Genomic DNA, 25303 nt, shown 5'->3' with positions numbered 1-25303 from the left:
TGACATACGGAGGAAAGCAGTGGGAGGGGAGAAAAAGGATAGACATACCCGGAAATCTCTGCAAGCGTGTAAGAACAGAGGAGAAAGAGGAAGCACCTAGAATGGAAGAACTCTTCTCCGCCATCATTGGATCCCAATTACCACCCCACCAAAAACCCACCAGGATATCACAGCAGTCTGCACACTGATGACTGCAAACGGTCTGAACCTGTGACAGCAAGCTTACAGACTGAAGTCAGTATGGTAAAGCAGCTGCTCAGTTCAAGAAATACCCACAGGAAATGGAAGAACCTTTTGACTGGAGGCCTAATCAGAGCGAAGGCCAAGGTCTTACAAAACCATATATGTTATATCCTTGTGAGCAGAATGACTAAGTGAGCAAAGGGGGTATGCAGCTCCTGGTAAGGGACTGTGTACTCTTACTGGCCAATGAAACCACCAATGCAGACCCATCTCATTAGGGTCTGATTAATTTAGAAAGTAGAATGGTCCAACAGTTAGAAGCCCCTAGAAGGTCTATGGTAACAGTCAGTATTGAAATGATCTTTCTCACCATGCAGTGCTGTGAAATTAGTGTTAGACCTCAAGGAAATGATTTAAATCCGAACAGAGTAAAGATGAAAGTGCCTTGTACCTTAAGTTTCTCGAAAAATGTATTAGCTTGATCCTTATCAATAATCACTGGGTTACTGGTTTTCAACCCTGAGACTGGGAAAGTTTGAGAATTAGACGAGGTCAATAATTTTCTCATGAGCCTAATATTAAGTGACACCCAAAATTCAGACAAAGAACCTAGTGTATACCACACCACCCTTAGTAATAGAATATCTAGACCCTCAACTAAAATTAACAGAGTTAATAAGCAGGTCCTACCTCCTATGCCTTTAATTTTTTGGTTGAGTTTGCTTGATACTTAAAATTAATAATGATAGTGACAACTGACATTGATTTAGTGGTTAATATTTGTCAAACACTGGATAAGACTTTCCTCAAAACAATCTCCATTTTATAGAAAAAAATGAAGATGGTCAATGAGTTGATTGAGATTACATAACTGATAAGTACTGTGTGGACATGATAATTAAAAATAATGATGTTTAACAGTATTTTTATATCTAATGCATTCCAAGCAAATAATAGGTCGTTGGAAAAGAGGTTCTATTGCTAACAAAGCAGCAGGAACTGGAGAGCAGAACAAAGATCCTTACAGATGCCATATGCTCATCAGCAGGCAGAAGATTTCTGAGACTTAACAGTGTCTCCACTAAAAGGAGAAAGGGGAGTGAGGAAAATGCGAAATGTTGGTAGTTTGCTCCAAAAATATTCCAAATTCAGTAGGAATCTTAAGTGTCAAGAACGGGTGTGTCATGAGCCAGCAACAGGCTTCTTCCTATGCAGAAGATCTTAAACAAGTTGGAAAATACATGAAGGCCTTTGATTTTATTTCCTGGTACATTTAAGGTATGATGTGGAGCTGATGCTGAGGCTGCATGGGAAGCTCTGGTCTATGCTTGCTTTTCCTCAAGTAACCCTGATTGGTATCATCTGCTTAGATTGATTTAAATGTTTCTACAGTATTCCAACACTCCCACATTGATGTCAGACACAAGGGAAAACTCTGCCAGTAGTTTCACTTGGAAGTTCTTTTCAGGTAACCACTGGTTTCTTTCTTTCTTCTTCTTTTCTTTCTCCTTCTCCATCTTCATCTTGTTTTGCTTATTTGCTTCTCAGCCTTACATAGTACAACAGAAAACTAAAGTACATGCACCAAAACACTGATGTATTTGGTAGGTACAGAGGAGTGTTGAAAGTAATCAGGTTAGCTAAGGATAAAACAATTATATTTTTATTTATTATAAGGGGAAAACTCACGAAATAGGAAACAGGAAGTCCAAGCACAGCAGTGTCCCAGGGGAAGATGGCACAGAGAGAGTGAGCACCTGGCTGTGCACTCGTTTTTATTTCTCTGGGTCCCAGAAAACCACGCCTTAATTAAGTCCCACCTCTTAAAGATAATTCACTAATAAGGTTCCCCATCAGAGGAGGTCATCTTATGTCATTGTGTAGTCTTTGAGAAACTGTACTGGGAGAATCCTGTGAGTTTATAGGTGCAGACATTTTAGTGATTTACAATAATTAATTTTAAAAGAATTTAAGAAAAACCTTATTATGGCATTTCTTAGTCTTTTAATCATAGACTTAGAGAAACATGATAAAATACTTTAGAAATTATGTAGCTATTTTGTAAATGGTGACCAGTGAGGACAGAAGTTAATGTTGGAATGAGACATCTGGTCTAGCGATCTTTCATCTTGGGATACTCCTGGATGATTATAATCCTGATTAACCAATTGGATCAGCCTTACTCCTTGATAGTCCATCACCGGTTTTGTATGGAATTGACAGTTGGTACGGGCCATTGAGAAGAAGTTATTTGTATATTAATGTATGGAATTATATAGAGTGTTTTCTCCTACTAAGAACAAGTTAAAACACTGCAGAAAATGAGGTAAAGATACTGGATTATCCTTCACAGAACTTGAGTATAATAGTGAAGCTAGGTTTGAACATTGACTGTAAATCGACCAGGCGGTGGTAGTGAACATCTTTTATTCCAGCACTCGGGAGGCAGAGGCAGGAAAATCTCTGTGAGTTCGAGACCAGTCTGGTCTACAGAGTGAGTTCCAGGACTGGCTTCATATCTACTGAAAAACCCTGTCTCAGAAAACAAAACAAACAAACAAACAAAGAAGTGTAAGTCATATGATCCAAATACATTGAATCTTCTTTCTCTATATGTTTCAGTATCTCCCAACATCAATGCACAGGGATGAAATGGCTAAGACTCCATCTTTGTCCCAGGAATTGTCTAGCATATGAGTAGTAAGCATATTACTGCAACAGGAATACATGATTATTAAAAAAGAACATGTCCTACTATTAATATTATTATTTTTATTAAAATCCGGTGTATTACTGTACATGCAATTACAATGCATTTGGTGATGAGTGCACAGAATCATGAGATCTCTGGAATGGGGAAAAGGGAACCTTAGAAGAAAGAAGGAAAACCAGCAACATGTTCTCCCCAGACTGTATTGAAGAGTCCTCAGCTCTCTGAAGGGCTTTGGAACTCCTGCTAGGGATCAAACGATAGTGCAGCAGTGCCTGGCTTCAACCACACCAGCGCCACTCCCTTCAGTTCTCCCTTCATGTCTGAATCAAGATTTCTATTTGATCTAGGAATTCGCTGCCTCACAAAGTGCAAAGATGACAAACCTAACTGACCCTTTAAATTTCAAAGTTAGGAAATTTGAGATCAAGAAGTTCAATATCTTGACAAGGTTCCAAGGCTGGTTAAATAGGATGAAGGAAGCACCCTGCTTCCTGTGTGGTAACGCCTCCTCCAGGCTTCCTCTCTTCTTTCTTCATGGATATCACAGTTCCTTCATGGAATGTGAAAACCATTGACCCTCGTTTCTGCAGACGAGGGTGGCAGAGCTGCATTTCTTATAGAATGGTTTGGCTCTTGAACCTGTAACAGAACTAGACTGACATTCACTGAGAGATCTGTGGAATAGGACGGTTTCCCTATTGCCAGAAGAATTATCTGAATTTCATCAAAGCAGCCATCTTAATAATGAGAGCAGATTGTTTCAAATAACCCATTAAGGTTGGCATAGCATACGAAGAATGAGCAGGCTGTATTTAGGGATGTATGTGTATATTGATATATGCATGTATAAATGCATGGAAAAGAGGCCATGGATTTGAAGGAGAACAAGGATGGGTATTTGGGTGGTGGTTGGTGGAATGAAAGGGAAATGGGAAAATAATGTGATTATATTATAGCCCTAAAAATGAAAGAATGATTGGGAAAAAAATTTACTTCTTTAAGTACAATAATCTAGGATCACAATAATAAAAAAACGAGTCACATGTACAATCATAATTAAAAGGCAAACCTAGCACACATATGCAAATGTACTTAGAAAAGTGTCTATGAAAATAAACACACTACTTCATGCATCATAGTCAATATGTGAGAGTGGTATTATCTACCTAAAGACAGGCTATGAAATTTTATTCTTTCATTTTATTCTGTTATTTTGTCCATAGTTGATCATCAATGAACATAATCATCCACGGATGACTTTTACATTTAATTTTACTAGCTGGTACACATAGGCTCCTATATGTAAACACATACAAAACTATTATGATTGACATGTAAAATATTCTCAGACACTCGTGTGTTTAAACGCTTCATCTTCAACTATAGGCACTTGTAGCTACAAATATTCTCCATTCCGGTGATCTCCCTGGAATGGTTTCTCTCCTCCCACTAGGTCCCAATCACTAGCTCCTGCAGCCACTTACGAAATAACCATTCGGAGGCTTACTATTAGCTACATACTCTTGGGCCTATTATCTCCGGCTTCTTATTAACTATCTCTTACATGTTACATTATCCCATTTCTATTCTTTTATATTTATCCACAAGGCTCGTGGTTTGTTACCTCTTGTTTCTTGGGCAGCTACATGACATTTGCTTGATTCCATTTTCTTTCTCTCTGCATTTAGTTTAGTTTTCCACCGACCTATATTCTGCCCTGCCAAAGGCCAAATGAGCTTCTTTATTAGCCAATGGTAATAAATAGCATACAGATTGGAATTCCACGTCAGGCACTTTGTAAACAGAAGTTATTGTCCAGCCTGGTCCCAAAGTCATTCAGTTCCAAAGAAACACACAGAGGCTTATATTAATTATAAACAGTTTGGCCTATTAGCTCAGGCTTATTATTAACTAGCTTTCACAACTTAAATTAATTCACAATTCTTATTTATATCTAGCCATGTAGTTTGGTACCTTTACCAATAAGGCATTCTCATCTTGCTTTCTCTGCATCTGGGTGGTGATTGTGACTCTGCCTTTCCACGTCCCAGAATTCTCTTCATCTGGTTACCCCATCTATACTTCCTGCCTGGCTACTGGTCAATCTGTACTTTATTAAACTTACACGAGTGGCAAATCTTTACAGTGTACAAGAGCACTATCCCACAGCAGCACTATTTGGGAGCATTATTCCACAGCAGCACTATTTGGGAGGATGTAGGACCTTTAAAAGGCGAGGTCTGGGAAAAGAAGAAGAGAAGTTTTCAAACTCAATAACGAAATGGTAACCTTTAGAAAATGCATCCCCAAGCCTGAAGATTTTACATTTAATCCTCAATATTTGATATTTGATACATTTGATACAGTTTTTAAAGTTTTTTCTTAAAAAATTTTTAAAAAGTTTTTTTCTTTTTTTAACTTATGAAGTATGTTTAATGTAGACATTCATGGCACATGTCTTTACAAAACTCATATGTATTTCAAATTTATTTAAATTCAGAATGCCTTAAGATTATTTATAACATAGCCTTCTATGCTCTGCTTCTGAATATATGAGATTGGTGGCTTCCACTCAACAAATACCTGTTAAACAATAATGAATGTTAGGCACAGTTAAAAGTGTAGGTCAATACAGCCCTAAACGAAGGTGACGTTCTTACTCTCAAAAAGCCTACATTCTAGGTTCCCCATTATATTGTTAAAAATAGATAAATATTTTGATGAATCATCTCATTATATATAATTGTAAGTGACAGAGGGGCAAAGCAATGATGGCTTAATAGTCTGGGACATGAATGACATTAGGAACCAGTAATAAAAAATCCTGAGGAAGACTCATCCAAGCCCAAATGCAAAGGCCAGGAACAGGGAGAAAAGAGGAAATATTAAAGAAAAAAAATAAACTTCCTCATTGCCCAGGTACAGGTAGAGCTCTAAGGTAAATTAGAACACAGAGCCTTATTCACAATGGTTGATGACTTTGACGTTACTCATATTCTACAGACAGGATAAAATCAGGATAGACAGTTTTTTCCACATGTTCTAAGAAGTCACTGAAGGGTTCTCTGTGTTAGTGTGGCAAAGTCAGATTTATATTTGTACAAATGATTCCTCTTCTTCTTCTTCATAGAAAAATAGAAAATAAGGAACAAGGAGCCTAGTCACATTTCATTGAGGCAATCCAAATAAAAAAAAGATGATACAGAAAATCGTGGCACTGGGGATCAATGTGAATTCAGCTGTATCTATTTGGGAGATGAAGTTACTGATGCATCCATTTTACAACATCAGGGAAATAGGGACTTCAATGAGGATCTTGGATGTACTAGCATGAGAAAATATGTAAGTAGTGTCATGTACAAAAGATGTCTTCTGTAACAACCAATCATAGCACTGCTACACTAATAGGCTAGTTCTACTTTTGTTTTTCTTATATTTTACCACTCTGTGCCTCTTATTCTTCCCGATGAAATATTGACATAATATCTGTCATAGTTCACCTATCAATGAAATTATATAAATGTGCTGTTAATCTTCATTGTTAATCTGATAGGATTAAAAATCACCATGGAAACACATCTCTGTGTATTTTTATGAAATGTTTTAGAAAATGGTTACTTGAATTAAAGATATATCTTAATATGGGTGGCACCATTCTAGATACTGGGATCCTGGACTAAATAAATAGTTAATAAACCTAAGGTCAGCCGGGCGGTGGTGGCGCATGCCTTTAATCCCAGCACTCGGGAGGCAGAGGCAGGCAGATCTCTGGGAGTTCGAGGCCAGCCTGGTCTACAAGAGCTAGTTCTAAGACAGGAACCAAAAGCTACGGAGAAACCCTGTCTCGAAAAACCAAAAAAAAAAAAAAAAAAAAAAAAAAAAAAAAAAAAAAAAACCAAAAAACCTAAGGTCTAGCCAGGCAACATCTCAGCAGAACTTATAAACAATGCTGACATGGTACTGGGTTTGTAATGCAAGATTAGGGATTCAGAGAGCCTTATGCCCAGATTACTGAGAGCCACTAAGGCCATGCAGTGGGTGGTAGGGTCAGAATAGCTACAAGAAAGATCCCCATTGCCATTGTGGATTGTTATGAGAGTGAAGCTTAAAATATTTGTGGAATACAAAGTGTTGGAGACAGTAAAATGATGAATTATCAGCATAAGAAAGCTGGAAACGGAGGGCACTGGTCTAAACGAGAGGCTATATCTGCAATGGCTATCGAAGCTGAAGAGGTGGAGGCTACCTTACCAGACAATTTCATCATAAATCACACATGAGAGACAGGAAATTGCAGAATTTTATATTTGCTCCGCTAAATTTCACTCTTCTTTGGTTCAGTATAGTCTTGTTATGCTCCCTTTCTACCTTTGGGGTGAGAAAGTTTACTCTATGACATTGTATGTTAGATGTATATAACTTACTTTGCAACTTTACAGTGTCTCACAATTTAGAGACTGCTTTAAGTCTCAGGAGAAACTTTTGATTTTTGAATACCATTGGCCCTGTTAAGGACCATGAGGACTTTTAGAGAGAAGGTAAGTGAGTCTTTCACAATGAAATATGAAGATGAATTATAGTGTATCTACTTTATGCATAATTTGTATTGAATGATTTGTATTAAAAATTAAGTTCAGATAGTTTCAAGGAGCATATAGCAATTTGAAATGAATGCTGATAATCTATCTGAGCATGTAAGGTAAATATTTCTAGGCCTACATTATATGGTATACATACATATATGAATCAATAATTAGATTATCTCTCCTTGGGATAACTCTTGCTTTATCATTTACATGTCCTTTTTCTTTTCCTCACAAAAATCTTTTTTCAAGAAGAAAATATCTAGTGAAAATAAAGGTAACTACTTTTAAAAAGAAACCATTCTGACTACCCCTGCTCACCAAGATCTCTGCTGGGGAAAAAAAGCGCCTATACTATTTTCTTTCTTACAAATATATGTGAAATTATGTACAGGTGGAATATTGCCCATTCCAAGCTTCCACAACATTTTTAGCTTTTAAAAAAGTGAGGACATGGAGTTCCAAAGGGTGGAATGTGAAGAGTGGATCTAGGAGAAGTTGGAGGAGGGGTGGCATGAATAGAATCAAAATAAACTGTGTGCATGTGTCAAATTCCCAAAGATAATATAGTATAGATATTTATAATCTGAGGATCTCAAATAGATTTCCTGTTGTAGGAACTCAGCAGGACAGCCAAAGCATCCAGGAGGACAGTCAACGTGTAAGGGCTATAGCTGGGAATTTAGTCCAGTGCTAGAGTGTTGGACTAGTCTAACGCACATGCAAGCAGGGCCCCTGAGAGAGGTGAAGGAAGGAAGGAAATTAGGGGGAAAGGGAGGGAGGGGTGGAAGAAAGGAGGGATGAATAAGAGAGAGACAGATAGAGGAAGGAAGGGAAAGAAAAAGAGTGGGTTAGTTTAGGCATAGTATAATAGAATTGGGGGAAACTTTAACCTCATTAATCAGTTCTGAGGGAATGGGGTTTTATAACTAGATAAAAAAGTCTTCTTTACTGCTCATGAAGTTCAAAAGAACAGAATTAAGTTTCAGATTTGGGTGAAGAGGTACATTATTGCAAGGATTTATTTTATTGTATTTTATATATAATTTGGTATATGGGATAGTTTATGTGCATGTATGAATGCAAATGTCTAAAGAATCCAAAAGATGGCATCTGATCTCCTGAAACTTAGAGTTACAGGCATTTATCAGGCACCCAGTACAGTGGTGGGGCATTCTGCTAGGATAATATTTACTCTTAATTGTTGACCTATCTGTCCAGACCTAGCCACAATTTTGGGGAGCAAGAATCTAAAAAAGAATCCTAGGACAAAAGAAGAATGGAAAGAAAATGTGCTCTTCTTCAATAGAGAGCTAAGCAAACTTAATAGGAGCGTTGCTGCGGTTGTAATTTGTGGTGCCTACAGAGGCAACTCGGCCCTCTAAATCTCAGCATTAGGCAACAATGACTGAGAACTCTCAACTGGAAGCTTTGAAGCCCTTCTGATATCTGGTTACCCACCTACAATGAAAACTTTGTAGTGCAAAAGATAAAATAGAAAAATTCTTGGTGGCAGCTCTTCCTCCTATTTTCTTTGGCATCCTCTGCATGTTCTCGAATGCATCAACATCCACTGATATCCTTTATCCACATGGATTGTGATGGTTTAGACCGTCATGGTTTCCTCAGTCTAAAAGCCACTCTCTTCTTCTGTAGTTATAGTCACACAGCAAAAAAATCTGCTTACAAAAATGGAATTAACTCTGTCCACTCTTTCTTCCTTGGTAGCATCTATGGCTATCTCAATTACAATACTTGCCTTTTTGAGTGGTGGTGACTCTCAAACTTAACTCTACACAGTTCTTGGGTGGAAACACATTATTCACATCTTTGTTTCAGAACCTAGAAAGACAGTTGGAACATAATAAACTTTCACTGAGTCTCAATTACTCAATGATGGGTCTTGTTAGGAATGTGTCAAAACTATATGAAGAAGCTAAAAATACCTGCTTGACTCTTCTCTGGATTCTTGCCCTACCTCAGTCACCATCTGTGTCAAAGAAGCTATAACTGTGTGGAACATGAGAGGATTACCATAGCAATTAAGCCATAGCCTCAGCCAAGGAAAGTCATGGAAAAGAAAAACTCTAAATTCCCTGGAGCTCTTGAAAATGTAACAAGATGATTTTTCATTTTAGCTTCTCTTTCCTGGAGTATTGGTTTCTTACTTGTTGGCTCCAATTTTTATACTTAAAATAATCTTATACTCAAAAAGTTAGGAAGAATTACATTTTAAAAACCATGTATGCTGTTAACATGCATTTTTAGTTCTTAAAATTTGTCGCAGACATTTTTCCTTTATCTCATATTTTCTCTCTTTTTTTTTCAGAAAGACCTTGAACTCAGGATTATCCTCCCCATAGCTTCTCAGTTACTGAGGCACATGTGTGCTCTACCATGACGCTTCCTTTTCTCCTCCTCTCTCTTTCTCTGTGTCTCTCTTTCTTTCACTCTCTCCCTTCCCATCTCTCTTTTACTCCTCTCTCTCTCTCTTCTGCTCTTCTGTCCCTCATGAAAGTAGAGGGAGTAAGCTGCCTAAATCCTACACCATCATTTCCTAAGAGCAAGAACACTTGCGTAATTAGAAGGACATCCACTTCCATGTCATTGAGACTTCATGAAAAACAATACATTTAACAACAACACAGCATCTGTAATTGACCCACAGATCATATCCAAATTTCACTAACTGTCCCAATAATATCTTTTTTTGTGTCCTTTTTGGAGGGGATGACTATGCACCTTGTCTGGCCTGGAACTCACTCGCTTTGTAGACAAGATTGGCTACAAAGTCAGAGATCTACTTATCTCTACCTCCCAAGTGGTAGGATTAGAGGCATAAGCTACCATGACTGGCCCCAAATACTATACGAACAGTTTTTCTTGGTGTAGGATCTAACTCAAGACCACATTGCATTGTGATGCTGTTTCCTAATGTTTTTACATGGGAATGGTCTCCAGTCCCTCTTGTTTTCTCTATCATTAAGTGTATGTGTGTGTGTGTGTGTGTGTGTGTGTGTGACTGTGTTGCATGTACATATGTGCACATGTGCTTGCCCATGCTTGTATATGTGGAGGGGAAGTCAGAAGTTGAATGTTGGTGTCTTCCTCTGTTTCTCTTCACCTTTTGATTTAATCAGGGTCTCACTGAACATGGAGCCCACTGTTTCAGCTAGAGCACTTGGCTAGAGCACACTTAGGATCTGTCTGTCTTTGCTTCCCAGTGCTGGGGTGACAGATGAGCACCACTGCTCCCCACTTGGTATATAGGTGCTAGAGATCTGAATGCACACCCTTAAGTTTACACAGCAAATGCATTACCCACTGAGGCATCTTAGCAGCCCAACATTGACACTTTTAAAGAATCACAACAACTAATTCTGTGTACAGCTCTTCAACAGACCTTTGCCTCATATTTCCTAATGGTTTGATTTCATTTATGCATTTTTGGACACAAACAGCACCAAGTGCTGTCATCACATCTCAGGAGGAGTCACCTGGTATCAGTTCATTCCAACTCCAGAAATGCTTTCTCACAGATAATTTAATAAATGCAATTAGAGGAGCAGTGGCTTTACAGTGGTGAAATCTGATGCCTCACTTTATCTAATTGTTCAAAGTCAGCCTTACCAAGAACTAATTTTTTTAAAAAAATCAAAAGCAGTTTGGCAATTTTAAGCACTTAATGGTTACCTGTGAAAATAGCATATTCTGAGGGGAAAGTACAAGAGAAAGTGACTCTTTTGCATTTGTAGGAATAAATGTTTACTAGGCATTCATAGTAAAGGCAGAAAATAAATTTTGCTGACGCTCAATTAGCTCTGACTCCTTACTAATAAACAACTCACTATCAATACTTCTATCATTTACCGTCTTCCCAAGACCTATGTGCAAATTAAAAATCAAGAGTAAGTGGACTAAGATCATAGGACTCTAGTACAATACTGGCAGGGATGCTCTTTTCTTGGTGTTCAAGACAATGCTAACATGGGCACTAAGTGCTGAAAAATCACTGAATGAGATTCATGACGAGGTCAGAGACCAATCTATATTGAATTCCATATTAAAACAGTAATTCAGAGATAGAACATAGACGTCTGTGGGGATAGAAAATTGAGGTGAAGGCTAATACAGGGACATGTTAAAACAGAGAAGATTTCATTTCATAGTCACGACCTTCTAACAGGCCACACAGGCTGATCTGGGTACAAGTATTTTTAGTGACTGGCCTCAGCTTGCTAGCTCTAACACCATTTTTTTTTTATTTCAGAGAAAGCAGGAAGTTGTATTTCTGTGTAGATATGAACATAAAAGCAACAACTATATATAGCACTTTAAGAAAAGCCTCCACAAGAACCCCAAATTCTCTTTTTTAATCATTTTCAAGTTCTAGATAACCCTCCTTCTCAGCGGGACCATCAGAGTAGATGTAAAGAAATGGAGGTCAGGATGATATATCTAGAGAAGTTTCCACAAAGAGGATGGATTGTGGCGCCAAAGAGAGGGAGGTTGCAAAGCCATTCACCCACTTTTCTTGAGCTGGGTAATTGAGTCTCCTCCACATCACATCTTCAATATGACTCACTTGCACATATGAAGCTAAAGTGTAGGAAAATAATTTTTTTGCAGTTCTGAATAGTATCTATTACTGGAAGTGGCTAACTGATATTTCAGCTGACACCCCAATTATAGAAAAAAGATGGATGAACTAGAAAGCACCTATCGAGGAGATTAGGCTATGAACACTGACAAGTTATTGGCGTCTAAGGGGTGACATAGTTTACAAGCCCCGATAGTCACTCCACAGGGTTCTGTTTCTGTTCCCTCTTTACAGTCAGGCGTTTAGTTGATCGGAGGCCTTCCCCTTGGTAATCTGTATAATCTTAAGTAAATAAGTATCCCCATTTCTTTATCTGGAAAACGAACAATAGAACTGTCTCACAAAAATGCACACAAAAATTTTCAGACATAGGGAGCTTTGAAGATGCCTGTTATTCTTACTGGTTTTCATCCTGTGGTTGCTATCATTGTCATCACCAACACCATGGTCATCTTCAAGCATTTTTGAAGAAGCAAACAGAGGAAAGTCACAATTTTAGTATCTCACTAAATTAAATTGTCTCTTTTTGTTTCTTTAGAAACATATCTTGATCTACTTCCTTAATGGGTTTTGTTTGCTAGATACTTATTTAACAAGAGGAGATGTAAATTAAATGAAGAAAGCAGTAAGACGAAAGTCTACGCATCCCCACCCTGACAGCTAGGCTGGTGGTACCCAGGAAGAGGCCTAAAGGCGGTCAGACAGGGGATTGCCACTTGTGGCTTCCGGCAGGCTACTCATTAGTGTCCTTTTACAACAGGTCAAGAATGATTAGCACCATGCCTTCCTTGTGCCTAAGAATATGCCATCCTATTTTCCTAGTATGCTTTAAACCTTATATCACTCTGTCTAGACCACAGATGCCTATCGATAGACTTCATTAATCTGTGTGTTTCCTGATCCAAGTGTATTGCCTGACATCCAGAAGGAAGATTTACCTGACTGAGGGTCTGGAAACTCCATCTCATTTGCTTTCTCTAGGTCTGGATTTCTGTTCCACATTCATTAGTGCATAGTCAAACACATCTGAATAAAGTCACCAATGTAACTAGATCCTCTGCAAATGCACCTATGTGCACATAAACGCGTGTGTGCACACACACACAGACTCAAAGAATAAAGAGAGAGTAGGTTTGAAGAGGAAATAACCTTATGGAACTTAGGCTCTCTCCTCAAATGAGCAAGTAGTAGCAGTAAGTAAGACTCAAATGAACTTCAGGTCCACACACCCAATATGGTCCTTGCATTCAGTAGCTTGTAACTCTTTCTGGGTGCTCATGATTTGGGGGAAGCCCAGGCAGGTGACTCACCACAAGAAGGATCGCCTGTACTCTTTCTCTCTTGCCTTTCTTGGTGAAACGTGCCCCCGCTACCCAGCAACCACAACCCTTCCTTGTCATTCACATATTGCTAGAGACTTCCCCTTGCTCTTTCTCCAACTCCAGTTTTTTGAAGTCAGTTCATTTGGGGCATTAGCAAAATTCATGTTAATGCTAAAAATGTCTAGTCTGCACCTAATTATAGAGAGCCTTTATGGTAGGCCTCTAGTCATAGAACTTCAAGCCCCGGAACAGACATGAATTGCATTTACAGATTCTATGAGTGTGTGTGTGTGTGTGTGTGTGTGTGTGTACACTCACAGGGGCTTCTTCTATTTGTATATTAGGTAAATACTTTACCAATAAGTTACATCCTGCACTTCCTTTGAACAATGTTAACTTGTTATCTTGACAAAGTTAACTCAGGTTGGCCTCACACTTGTTATTCGTTTGCCTGAGCCTCCCCAGTAGATGGGAGCACATGTCCAAACAACCCCAAGTCCAGGTCTCTAGCTTTTATCCTTGTGTATATTAATGGGATTTCAATAGAAATCTTCTCTCAACACTTTTATGAGTTGAGTCTCTACTTTGGCCACTGTCCTTCTCTGGCCAAGGGTGAGGCCACAGTAATCTATGGGAATAAGCATTTAGACGACAATTTGACAACATGTGGTTTGGCAAAAAGACAGTCATTGGTCTGTGACCTCCTGAGTCATAGGCTCTTGACCAAATTTACATTACCAGGCATGAATTTTTTTGCTGTGGAAGACTCAAATCCAATCCAAATACTGTGTATTACCCCTGTGTCCTTCCTGCTGCTATTGTACCAACAGGCACACCTTGCCTGGCAGGTCCATATTGTATCAAGCAGGGTTGGCTGCAGGAATATTCTTGATGTTTTTTCTCCCAAAGTGACCTGCACATCACCTTCTAACACTGCAGACACTAGCCAGTAAGTAGGAAGGTCTCCTGTCAGTTCAAGATTTCTTTCTCTATGTTCTACACCAAAGTGTATTGTATTTACAGAAATAGGATCTTCCCATCTAGTTCTGGTAACCAAGAGCAATGGTAATGGTTTGTCTTGTTCAGAGACACCTCTGGGATCTTCGTGACTGAAAACTCACAGTGAAGCATCCCAGACTTGTACTGAGTTTTTAATTTAATAAGACATGTCTTCTTGGGGAGTCATTATGCCAATGCAAGTACATGGGTACAAACTTTTTTAAATTACATTATAATTAGTTTATAAAATACTGGATATCAGTAGAGGTTTTTCAGATATATTTAGTGTTTTGTTAACCCACCCCACCCTTTCTTTTCCCTTACCCCATCCTCCATTTTTGGTTAAAGTTTTAGCCCCTACAATCCCTCCTTCTATTTTTATATCATATGTTCATGTGTTCTATAATCCTTTCTCTAAAGGTGGTTTCTTAAGAAGTTCATTTGATGGCTAGTTCTTTGGGTCCTTAGGCATATGGAAGAGACTATAAGTAATCAAAGTCAGTAGCTGTCAATCTATGTGACCTGCTCTCTTGAGTTTCACCTACCCTGTTTCATAAATTTATGTCTTTTGTCAGTGATCATTTAAGGATTTAAGTCTGGAGGAGAATTTAGGTTTCGACGCATTCTGGGCTATGGTGTGGTCCAACAGACTGCTTAGAAATGACAAAGGACTTCTGTCTGTTAGCTAGTCTACAGAGGGAAAGCTCACAGTCTCTTGCTCTGACCTTTACAACCTTGCTCTGAGGATGACCTGACAGGGCTCATCACTCCCTCTTGGCTTCCTGGGACTGCTTCAGGAGCAAGCAATAATGATAAACTCTACCTACATTGCTAAGTATATTGAGCAAAAAGGTTCCCCCTCACAACCTGGTGTTTTAAAGGCCATAGACCTGTCAGAGCCAGCAGTGATTATTGCTGGAGAATGTGGCTTTGTGGTATGTGATGTGGGACAGATGTTTCAAATGATAGCTATTGTGTGAATATACTCCTAAAAGAGAAGCAGGTGAGGCTCAGTCAAAGCAAAAGGTATGTGCAGAAGTCAGTTTATCCAGAAACTAATCTGCTACAAACTTCTCACTGATAATACCTGCCTAGACCTAATAAACACCATTCAGTGGTCTAAAAACAAACACGGTCTAAAGCCCTTATGAATGGATGGAACTAGCCTAGGGGAAAAGCAACCATACACATACATAAACAACTCATCCTCATTCGCCCAGAGGGACACAGAATCCCTCTGTCATTCTATGACATTTCTGTCTTGGTAGTCTCACTCTGGGAATCGACTGTCGATAGAAATCCCAAAAGCAGTGCCCCATTTTTTAATTGGGTTAATTATCCTTTTAAAGTCTAGTTTCTTGAGTTCTTTATATATTTTGGAGATCAGACCTTTGTCTGTTGCGGGGTTGGTGAAGATCTTCTCCCAGTCAGTAGGCTGTCTTTTTGTCTTAATGACAGTGTCCTTTGCTTTACAGAAGCTTCTCAGTTTCAGGAGGTCCCATTTATTCAATGTTGTCCTTAATGTCTGTGCTGCTGGGGTTATACATAGGAAGCGATCTCCAGTGCCCATATGTTGTAGGGTACTTCCCATTTTCTCTTCTATCAGGTTCAGTGTGTTCAGATTGATATTGAGGTCTTTGATCCATTTGGACTTGAGTTTTGTGCATGGTGATAGATATGGGTCTATTTTCATTCTTCTACAGGTTGACATCCAATTGTGCCAGCACCATTTGTTGAAGATGCTTTCTTTCTTCCATTGTATACTTTTAGCTCCTTTATCAAAAATCAGTTGTTCATAGGTTTGTGGGTTAAAATCCGGGTCTTCTATGAACTGAACAGAGAATTCTCAACAGAAGAAGTTAAAATGGCCAAAAGATACTTAAGGTCATGCTCAACCTCCTTAGCGATCAGAGAAATGCAAATCAAAACAACTTTGAGATATCATCTTACACCTGTCAGAATGGCTAAAATCAAAAACACCAAGGATAGCCTTTGCTGGAGAGGTTGTGGAGAAAGGGGTACCCTCATCCATTGCTGGTGGGACTGCAAACTTGTGCAACCATTTTGGAAATCAGTGTGGCGGTTTCTCAGAAAAATTGGGATCAACCTACCCCTGGACCCAGCAATAGCACTCTTGGGAATATACCCAAGAGATGCCCTATCATATGACAAAAGCATTTGTCCAACTATGTTCATAGCAGCATTATTTGTAATAGCCAGAACCTGGAAACAACCTAGATGCCCTTCAATGGAAGAATGGATGAAGAAAGTGTGGAATATATACACATTAGAGTACTACTCTGCGGTAAAAAACAATGACTTCTCGAATTTTGCATGCAAATGGATGGAAATAGAAAATACGATCCTTAGTGAGGTAACCCAGACCCAAAAAGAAGAACATGGGATGTACTCACTCATAATTGGTTTCTAGCCATGGATAGGGGCCACTGAGTCTATAATTTGTGATCCTAAAGAAGCTAAACAAGAGGGTAAACCCAAGGGAAAACATATAGATATCCTCCCAGCTATGGGAAATAGTCATGACTGATGGGCAAAAAATTGGAATCTTGGGGGTGGGGTGGGATGGGGATGAGGGGTGATGGGGAGAGAAAAGTGTGAAGGAGAGGATGAGGGGAACTGGGGGAATCGGGGTGAATGGGGATAAAGAAAGGTTGGATAGGGGAGCAGGGAAACTCATACCTTAGGTAAGGGAGCCACCTAAGGGGTGACAAGAGACTTGAACTTGGAATGGCTACCAGATGCCCAGGGCAATGTCCCCAGTTAGTTCATTGGGGCACCTGAGGATAGGGAACCTGAAATGAACCTATCCTATAATCTTACTGATGAATATCTTGCATATCGCCATAGAACCTTCATCTAGCGATGGATGGAGATAGAGCCAGAGACCCACACTGGAGCACCGGACTGAGCTCCCAAGGTTATAATGAGGAGCAGAAGGAGAGAGAACATGAACAAGGAAGTCAGGACCATGAGGGGTGCACCCAACCACTGAGACAGTGGGGCCGATCTATTGGGAGCTCACCAAGGTCAGCTGGACTGCTACTGAAAAAAACATGGGATAAAACCGGACTCTCGGAATGTGGCGGACAATGAGAGCTGACGAGAGGCCAAGGAGAATGGCACAGGAACTTTCATCTGGCGATGGATCGAGAGAGAGACAGAGACCCAATTTGGATCAACCGTCTGAGCTCTTAAGGTCCAAATGAAGAGCAGAAGGAGGGAGAACATGAGCAAGGAAATCAGGACCACGAGGCGTGCACCCACCCACAGTGACAGTGGAACTGATCTATTGGGAGCTCTCCAAGGCCAGCTGGACTGGGACTGAATAAGCATGGGTTGAAACTGGACTCTCTGAACATGGCGGACAATGAAGGCTGATGAGAAGCCAAGGACAATGGCACTAGGTTTCGATCCTAATACATGAACTGGCTTTGTGGGAGCTTAGCCTGTTTTGATGCTCACCTTCCTGGGCCTGGATGGAAGTGGGAAGACCTTGGTCTTCCTGTAGGGCAGGGAATTTGGACTGCTCTTCAGTAGCGAGAGGGAGGGGGAATGGACTGGGGGGAGGAGAAGAGGAGTGGGGATAGGGGAGGGGAGAGGGGGGAGGGGGCAATGTGTGGGAGGAGGGGAGGGAAATGGGAAACGGGGAGCAGTTGGAAATTTTAATTAAAAAAGAATAAAAAAAAAAAAAAGAACCAATATTTGAATCTGTCTAGGGATATTAAAAGAGAAACAATTGTGACTTGATTTTCTCGTACTTTGTATACCATGAAGGGAACCTACTGAGAATGGACAGTGTCCTTTTAGGTCATTTATTTACAAAAATTGATAAAAATGATAGTTTCTTAAAAAAAAAAAAAAAAAAAAAAAAAAAGAAATCCCAAAAGCAGTTTCTCTTGAAAAGTAATTAGGCAGCCAGATTTCTTACTCTTTTCAATTATTTGTTAAGAGTTTTATTTTTTTATCATAGAATATTTCCGGAATCTTTCTTTCTATCAGGGTATGAGTGGATTTTTGAACCTGAAAAGCTATTTGATTTCCCAAGACATCAGTCTCCTAAAACTGACTTACACAACACATGGGAAAGACTTAGCACAATACTGAAGACAATGCATTGAAGTCGAGACTCGAAGACCCAACAGAAATGACTCTTCTGCTCCTATCATTGCTAAGGTTCTGTATTTTTTGACAGATTACTTACTGTATCAGTCTCCTGTCAGATTCTTTTGTTTTCTCTAAAAGCCAACTTCAAAATTCTATCATCACAAATTGCTTAGGACACTTAACAGATCCCAAGAGCCAATACAATGGAAGTTGATAGTCTGTCTAATTAAGAAGATAGTGATCAGAACCAGGGACACACTCAGAACAAAGATGCTCTCAAGACCTGGCTTGCTTGTTCTAGAGCTAAGGGGTGTTGGTTTATGAAGAGATGCTTTATTTAAAAAAAAATGCTTAAATCATAAATGGTAGAATTTCGGTGTTCTTGTGGAGCAAGAGAGACAACACCTTTGGGAACAACTAAAAAATGAACTTCATAAAAGCCACATTTTTCACATTTAGAGAAAGTGCTGATTGGCCTGGAATGGATGTGCTGAGGACCAATCGTTGTGATCCTACCTGCAGAATACAGAGTGCTTGGCCACTTGGTGGAGGTGTTGTAGAAGACATTAGGTATGCCCACAGGGGTTGAGCTCTGAGACCTGACAGTGCCTTTGAACTCTGAGCTGTTGTAAGCCTACGCCAGTGTGTGCTAGCTGAGGAGTGGAGCCAGGCAAGGTGTACCTTCCAGGAAAAAAAATCAAAAGAAATGGTTTTTAATTCCTAAGACTGGGATCACTGAATATTGTAGTTAAAACAGAACTTAACAAAGCACCCCAAGATTTCCCCTTGATAAAAAAATGGGCATGCACTAGCCTTGAAAGTTTAAATAACCCCAGAAAAAATTGTTGTCACATTAGAGTTCAGATTTCAAATGCAAGTTAAGATACATCTAAATATGCTCCACAGACCACTTCCATGGAAAGTCTTTCCTAAGAAAGCTGCGATAAATAATCACTCTTCCCATAATTTGTTTACTTGGTACACGTGAGGAACACTTGGCCCTTTTTATTCAATTTGTCAGATGATGCATGATCAGCAAAAGGTTAGGAAGCTATCTAAAAGTTGTGTTTATGTACAATGCTGCCCTTACATTTCAGAGAAAAGACTTGGAGTGTGTTCTAGCTTTTCTTTTTTTTTTTCCTTCCTGCTGTGATATAAGACAGGCCGACCAAAAGCAATGCAGAGGAAGAAAAGATTTATTTGTTTTATAATTCCAGGGCATAATCCATAATTCAGGGAAGTCGGGGCAGAAACTGAAGCCATAGAGAAATGCCACTTACTGGTTCAATCTCTGGCTTTCCCCCTGCCTAAGGATGGTTCCACCCATTGTATTCTGGGCCCTCCCATACCAATTATCAACTACGACAATCTTTCACAGGCAAAGCTATTGACCAATCTGATTGAAGCAATTCTTTAATTGAGGTTCACTATTCTCAGGTGACTCTATGTTGTATCAAGCTGACAATAGAAACTAACCAGGACATGGATGAACCAGTGAATTAGCAAGACTTTAGAATGGCTCCTGATAATCATTATTAAATTATGTCTGGCGAGACAGTCTGTAGCATACATGGGGAATTGCAATGAAATAAAGAATCTGATTACATGCAACAGTTGTCTTCTCTTGGCATAAAGCAAACAAAGCCTTAGAATAACTCCACATGCCCAAAATGGAGGAGAGACTGGAGGCTGTATCAGCAATTTCAGATCGTGGATGACTATGAGAAAAGTCCTTACCACCAGCACATTTATGGATTTGTAAAACAGCCAAAAGGAATTACAATAACTGTGAGGGGATAATCAATGAAGCTATCTTTGAAATACCAGTTTTGAAATAGATTGAGCAGATTCCACAGTCCTGTAAGTGTCTGTGTTAGAGGGAAACTGTCAGTCTGTTCTGGACCTCCTGGATCTAATTTGAGTTCACATTTATAGGCAACTGAGTTCTCTAACCCTAAAGCTTGTTGCTCTAACTCTTGCAGGGAAACCGTATATTTCATTAATAATCAGCATGAGCAGATGCCTACCACATGGAAATGACGCAGGTTGCCATTCCTCATCAAGAAGAAGGGCGGGGAGAATCCTAGGTAAAACCTAGGTATTTCTCATTGAACTCTCTGAATCAGAAGAAACTGACACATTTCAAATCCATCTTTAATGTACTAATATAGAACAGTTCAGGATTGTGATCTTCTGTAATATATTCATGTTTTTTCATGATGCACAATACACTTCAGTCAGTCTGAACTATGATTCTGTGATATGCCTTCATGATGTGGACCTATAAATTGATCCTGTCTTTTCCTACAGATACTTGGCAAGGGTGTAGATATGAGAATGTGGAATATATAAACTAAGGCATAATTTTAGAAAGGTAGCTTTCAGATTAGTAATACAAATCACTTCACTTATTCAGGATCCAATTTGTCAAACTCGAGCAAGAGTGTCCTGCATGGTTGAACCATGCTGCCCTCAGAAGACATGGGTTAGTAAATGAAAATCTCAGTGCCAGGCATCCAAAAATCTCTGAGGCACCCAAACAAGACAGGAGAATGCCATTGTCCTTGACTGTCCACCATAACTAGATTGTAAGACCTCTTATTTCAGATACAGTTCATAGAGAAATAAATCTTGACTGACCAGGAAACTCTTCCTGCTGGTTAGCTTACACAGTGACAGAAAGTGATACACAGGCTGCTGAGGAAGGAGAAGCAGGAAGTAGAGAAGAAAAGAGGAAGTGGGGAAAGTAAGTATACCTACAAAGTACCTTCAATGTTTTGCCACATGAAAGTGTTTAATAGGATACAAGTTGACAATATCAACAAATTATTTATTTTGTTCCTTTATACAGATTTGCGAAATCACTTTGAATAACTCTAAATGAAGAAATCTGAGCCTGTTGAATGCTCTTGGGATTCAGCCAAGGTTTTAGCTCTGGGTAGATTTATCAGTTAACTATAGACCAGCACCATAGTTACACGTATTCCTGCTTAGACCTGCTCCCCTGTAAAATAGCATGGAACATAATTATGTTGTTTAATTGAATAGAACACCGGTTAACTTGGTGACTAATTTTTGCAACATGTGTAATATTTTCTGTCACTCCCTCTGTTTTTCTCACTGCAGCTTCATTTAGCCCACAGCTTTTTACTACGATAACTTCTGAGATGGGTTTTCCCCCGTTTCTGTGTTTCTGCTTAATTACATTTCATGTCTTTGAGAAAGGAAGAGAAATGGAGAAAGAAGGAGGAGGAGGGAGAGGAATGAAAATACACCTTACCATTACTATTATCTATAATGATAATGTTTTTGACTTTTGGTAATTAGACTCAATAAAGGTTTATGAATATATACTCTAGAACAGACAAAGCAGCTAATGAGGAGGAAAAAACTTAAAGACCTCTGGATTCAGCCATTTGCCTAAAAGTCTCTAGGTTGTTGGCTACTAGTCTATTTCAAGGTCACCTAGGGTTTTCCTACATATTTACATACATATTTTCCTACATATCCACAGGATAGTGCTAACGCAATTTCCATATTTTAACCTTTGTTACAGTAGTACCCACATTTCTAATACCAAAATTCAGATTACTCCCTTAATGCTCTCACAACAGAACATTACAGACTAGTTTACCTCAGTAGCATAAGCTGATTTTCTCACAGTTCTAGAGGCTGAAAGTTAAAACTCAAGGTTTCAGTAGAGTTGGGTTTTTCACCAACTTCTCTTTTCCTCTTCCTGTACATTTCCTCTGTGGGAGCTCATCCCAAATGTCTTTCTTTAGGTCAAAATTTCCTCCTTGAAGAATGATACTAATTATCATGGGCTTAAGTTCATTTGAATGGCATCATTTTTACATATTTGCCTCCTTAATGTCTATATCTCCAAGCCATACTCACATTTTGAGATCATGGGATTCAGGATTTGAGTGTTAAGATACAATTCAGTACATCACAGAAGGATAATACTCATTGGCAGGTGTTATTGAAATGGCATTACTATATATATATATATATATATATTATTAAGAAATTCATACTTAAAAATGTCGAATAACTACAATAGACTAAATTTACAGAAAGGGAAATAAATGCAAATTTTAAAAATAAAACCATTAGGTGAATACTCCTTGAGTTTATGAAGTGGATCAAATTTTCATCTTTACAAAAAAATGGAGGACAATCCCATGATCAATTATACTTGGTCCATTTATACAGCAGGAACTAGTATGTACTTGTCTACCACCAGTACAGAGTTTATATGCACTGCTAGAGTATACTGTGGTTCAAAGATGGTATTGCTGACCTGTTAATCACCCACTCCAGTGCTTTAATATTTAACATATTTGATAACATTACATATGTATAATATGTGGAAACACATTAATGTTAATCAGACTCTTGTAAAGCAATCCACAGTGTTGGCATTAATCACGTGCCTCACGTGATGTGCTATTTTGCTGATGCTACTTGTTTCTGCATATCATTACATGAGCCAGTTTGCATTAAAGCATTTGTAAAACAGTATCACCGAAATGCAAAAATAGTTGATAGGCTCTATTAAATGACTAATAAGTTATTAAGCAGAAACTTTGCACTCTGTATCATGTATGGTATGGGTAGATAAAGGTCATGGACAATACTTTGCTAGACTTTAGAATAAACAGTATGAAGAGCAGAGAAGAACTTGAAGACAGGGAGATCTGAATACTATAGAATTATAGACAGCAGTCACTTATCCTAGAACAGGGCATACAATGAAGAGTTGCCTACAAACTCAAATATTCTTTTTTTTTCCCAGACAGGGTCTCTCTATGTAGTTCTGACTGTTTTGGGACTTACCAAGCAAATCAGACTGGTCTTGAACTCCTGGAAATCCACCTACCTCTGCTTCCTGAGTACTGGGATTAAAGATGTGTGCCACTATGCCTGGTTTAAGTTCAGATCTTAAAACAAGTGTGAACACAAAACAATGAACAGCAATGACAAAGTCAAGAACCACGGATGAAGAAGCATGACAGACAAAGTGAACCACAAGGGCAAAGGACCCAGACATAAGAGGACATTGAAAGAGAATGATTGAAATCCCAATACCCTTGGTTTTAAACCAGCTCTATTTCTGATGGTGTTCCAAATTTGAGGAAATTAATGAGCTCTTCTGAGCCTCATGTCCCATAGCGCTGAAGTGTGAAGTCCTATTTTCCTTCTTACAAGGCTGTTGAGGGTATGTATAAACTAAATAGTTAATTAAGTAGTGTATCATGAGCAGGATAAGCCAAGGGACTGGTGCATAGAAGTTCTCCACAGTGTGGTGGTTTTGGGCCATGAGTACTATGAACCTTCCTATCAACATCATTCTTCTCAGAACCCTCACCACCAAATCAACTTCAAGGCTGGGTAAGATACAAGATAGTGCAAGATAATTTGGAAATACAGCCAATCATTCCATGTGCAGACTGTTTGCAAAATATTCCAAAGATGAAATGCTTTACAAATATTATTTAATGACCTCCAATTCACAGGAAGAACAGTTTTGTTGGTTTTGGTCCGTGCATGTGAAAACTGTTTTAAAGTTTAGGCTCCTGGTGGGAATGGGATCGGGTAAATAAGCCAGGCACTATTCAGGCAGTCGCCAGAGGAAGCAGAGAGAAGGCATCTTCAAAGGCCTCAGTCCTCAGTCCCTCAAAACAGAGCTGGTGTTCCGCAGCACAGTGTAGTTTTCTATTGTAAATATTTCCTCAAAAGGATTGCAAGGTTATACACAGAAGGTGGATTGTTTCTGACTTTCAGAAGGAATTTTCACCCTGATGTGGAGAGCACTCGTTGAATGATCCCTGAACGGACAGAATGCTTTTTATTAAGGAACCCTCCAGCTCTGTCTGGGGAGGATATTTTGGTCTCATTGCATTGCCGCCCTGCTCTTTCATCGGTGGCTGTTTCCTTCTTGGCTCAGTTCCAGGACTTTCAGAACCATTGATCACCGGTGAGGGGATACCTTTGATAGGTGGCCAAGGCCAGGCCAGAGTTGGTCACAGATGATTTGGTTTTGAAGTACAGTTTATGAATGAATAACTTTTAGAGAGCACTTCCACCTGACCTGTTCTTTGGTCTGCAAGCGGGAAGTTAAGCTAGAAGAACATGGACAATTAAAAAGAATAATGAGCAATACATATTTTAGAAGTTGGTGATGTGTCTAACAGTTGCTCCTCAGACTCAGTGGACCTCCCTCACTCTGGCCTCATCCAGTCTGGAAACCTCATATCCAACCGTACAAACGTATTTGTAATTTCCTGGGGACACTCTGCAATGGGCTGCATCCACATCTTTGCACAAACTCCTCTTTTGGTTACACATAGGTCTGGCCCTCTCCTCAGGTCTGATTTCAGCTGTGTAGCTCTTTTCCCTCCTCAAATAGCAACACTAAGAGTGTCTTCCATGACTTGGCAGAAATACTAATCTACCAGTCTTACTCTTGTATATTGGACTGTGTGGCCTCATAGGCATGTAGAAATTCATAGAAAGTTTTCCACACCTTTTTGTTTAGCAATTATACTAGACTACTTTAAGATAAAAATCCTATAAATTAAGAGATAGGAATATTATGTAGTAGTGTTTTAAATTTTTTCTTAAGGTATTAAATAAGATTTCTCAGACAGTATTTCCTCTTACAGCTGACTTCTGATTCCTTGATGCAGCCAACCTTACTAAAACGTTTTGGTAGGAACATTTGAGAAGCAGTGGTGGAAACTTCTAGGATTGCCTATCTCTTTAAATTTTATTC

Source organism: Chionomys nivalis, chromosome 17, assembly GCF_950005125.1.
Source record: "Chionomys nivalis chromosome 17, mChiNiv1.1, whole genome shotgun sequence".
NCBI lineage: Eukaryota > Metazoa > Chordata > Mammalia > Rodentia > Cricetidae > Chionomys > Chionomys nivalis.
The sequence above is the reverse complement of the archived record's forward strand: the minus strand, read 5'-3'. Positions refer to the sequence as shown.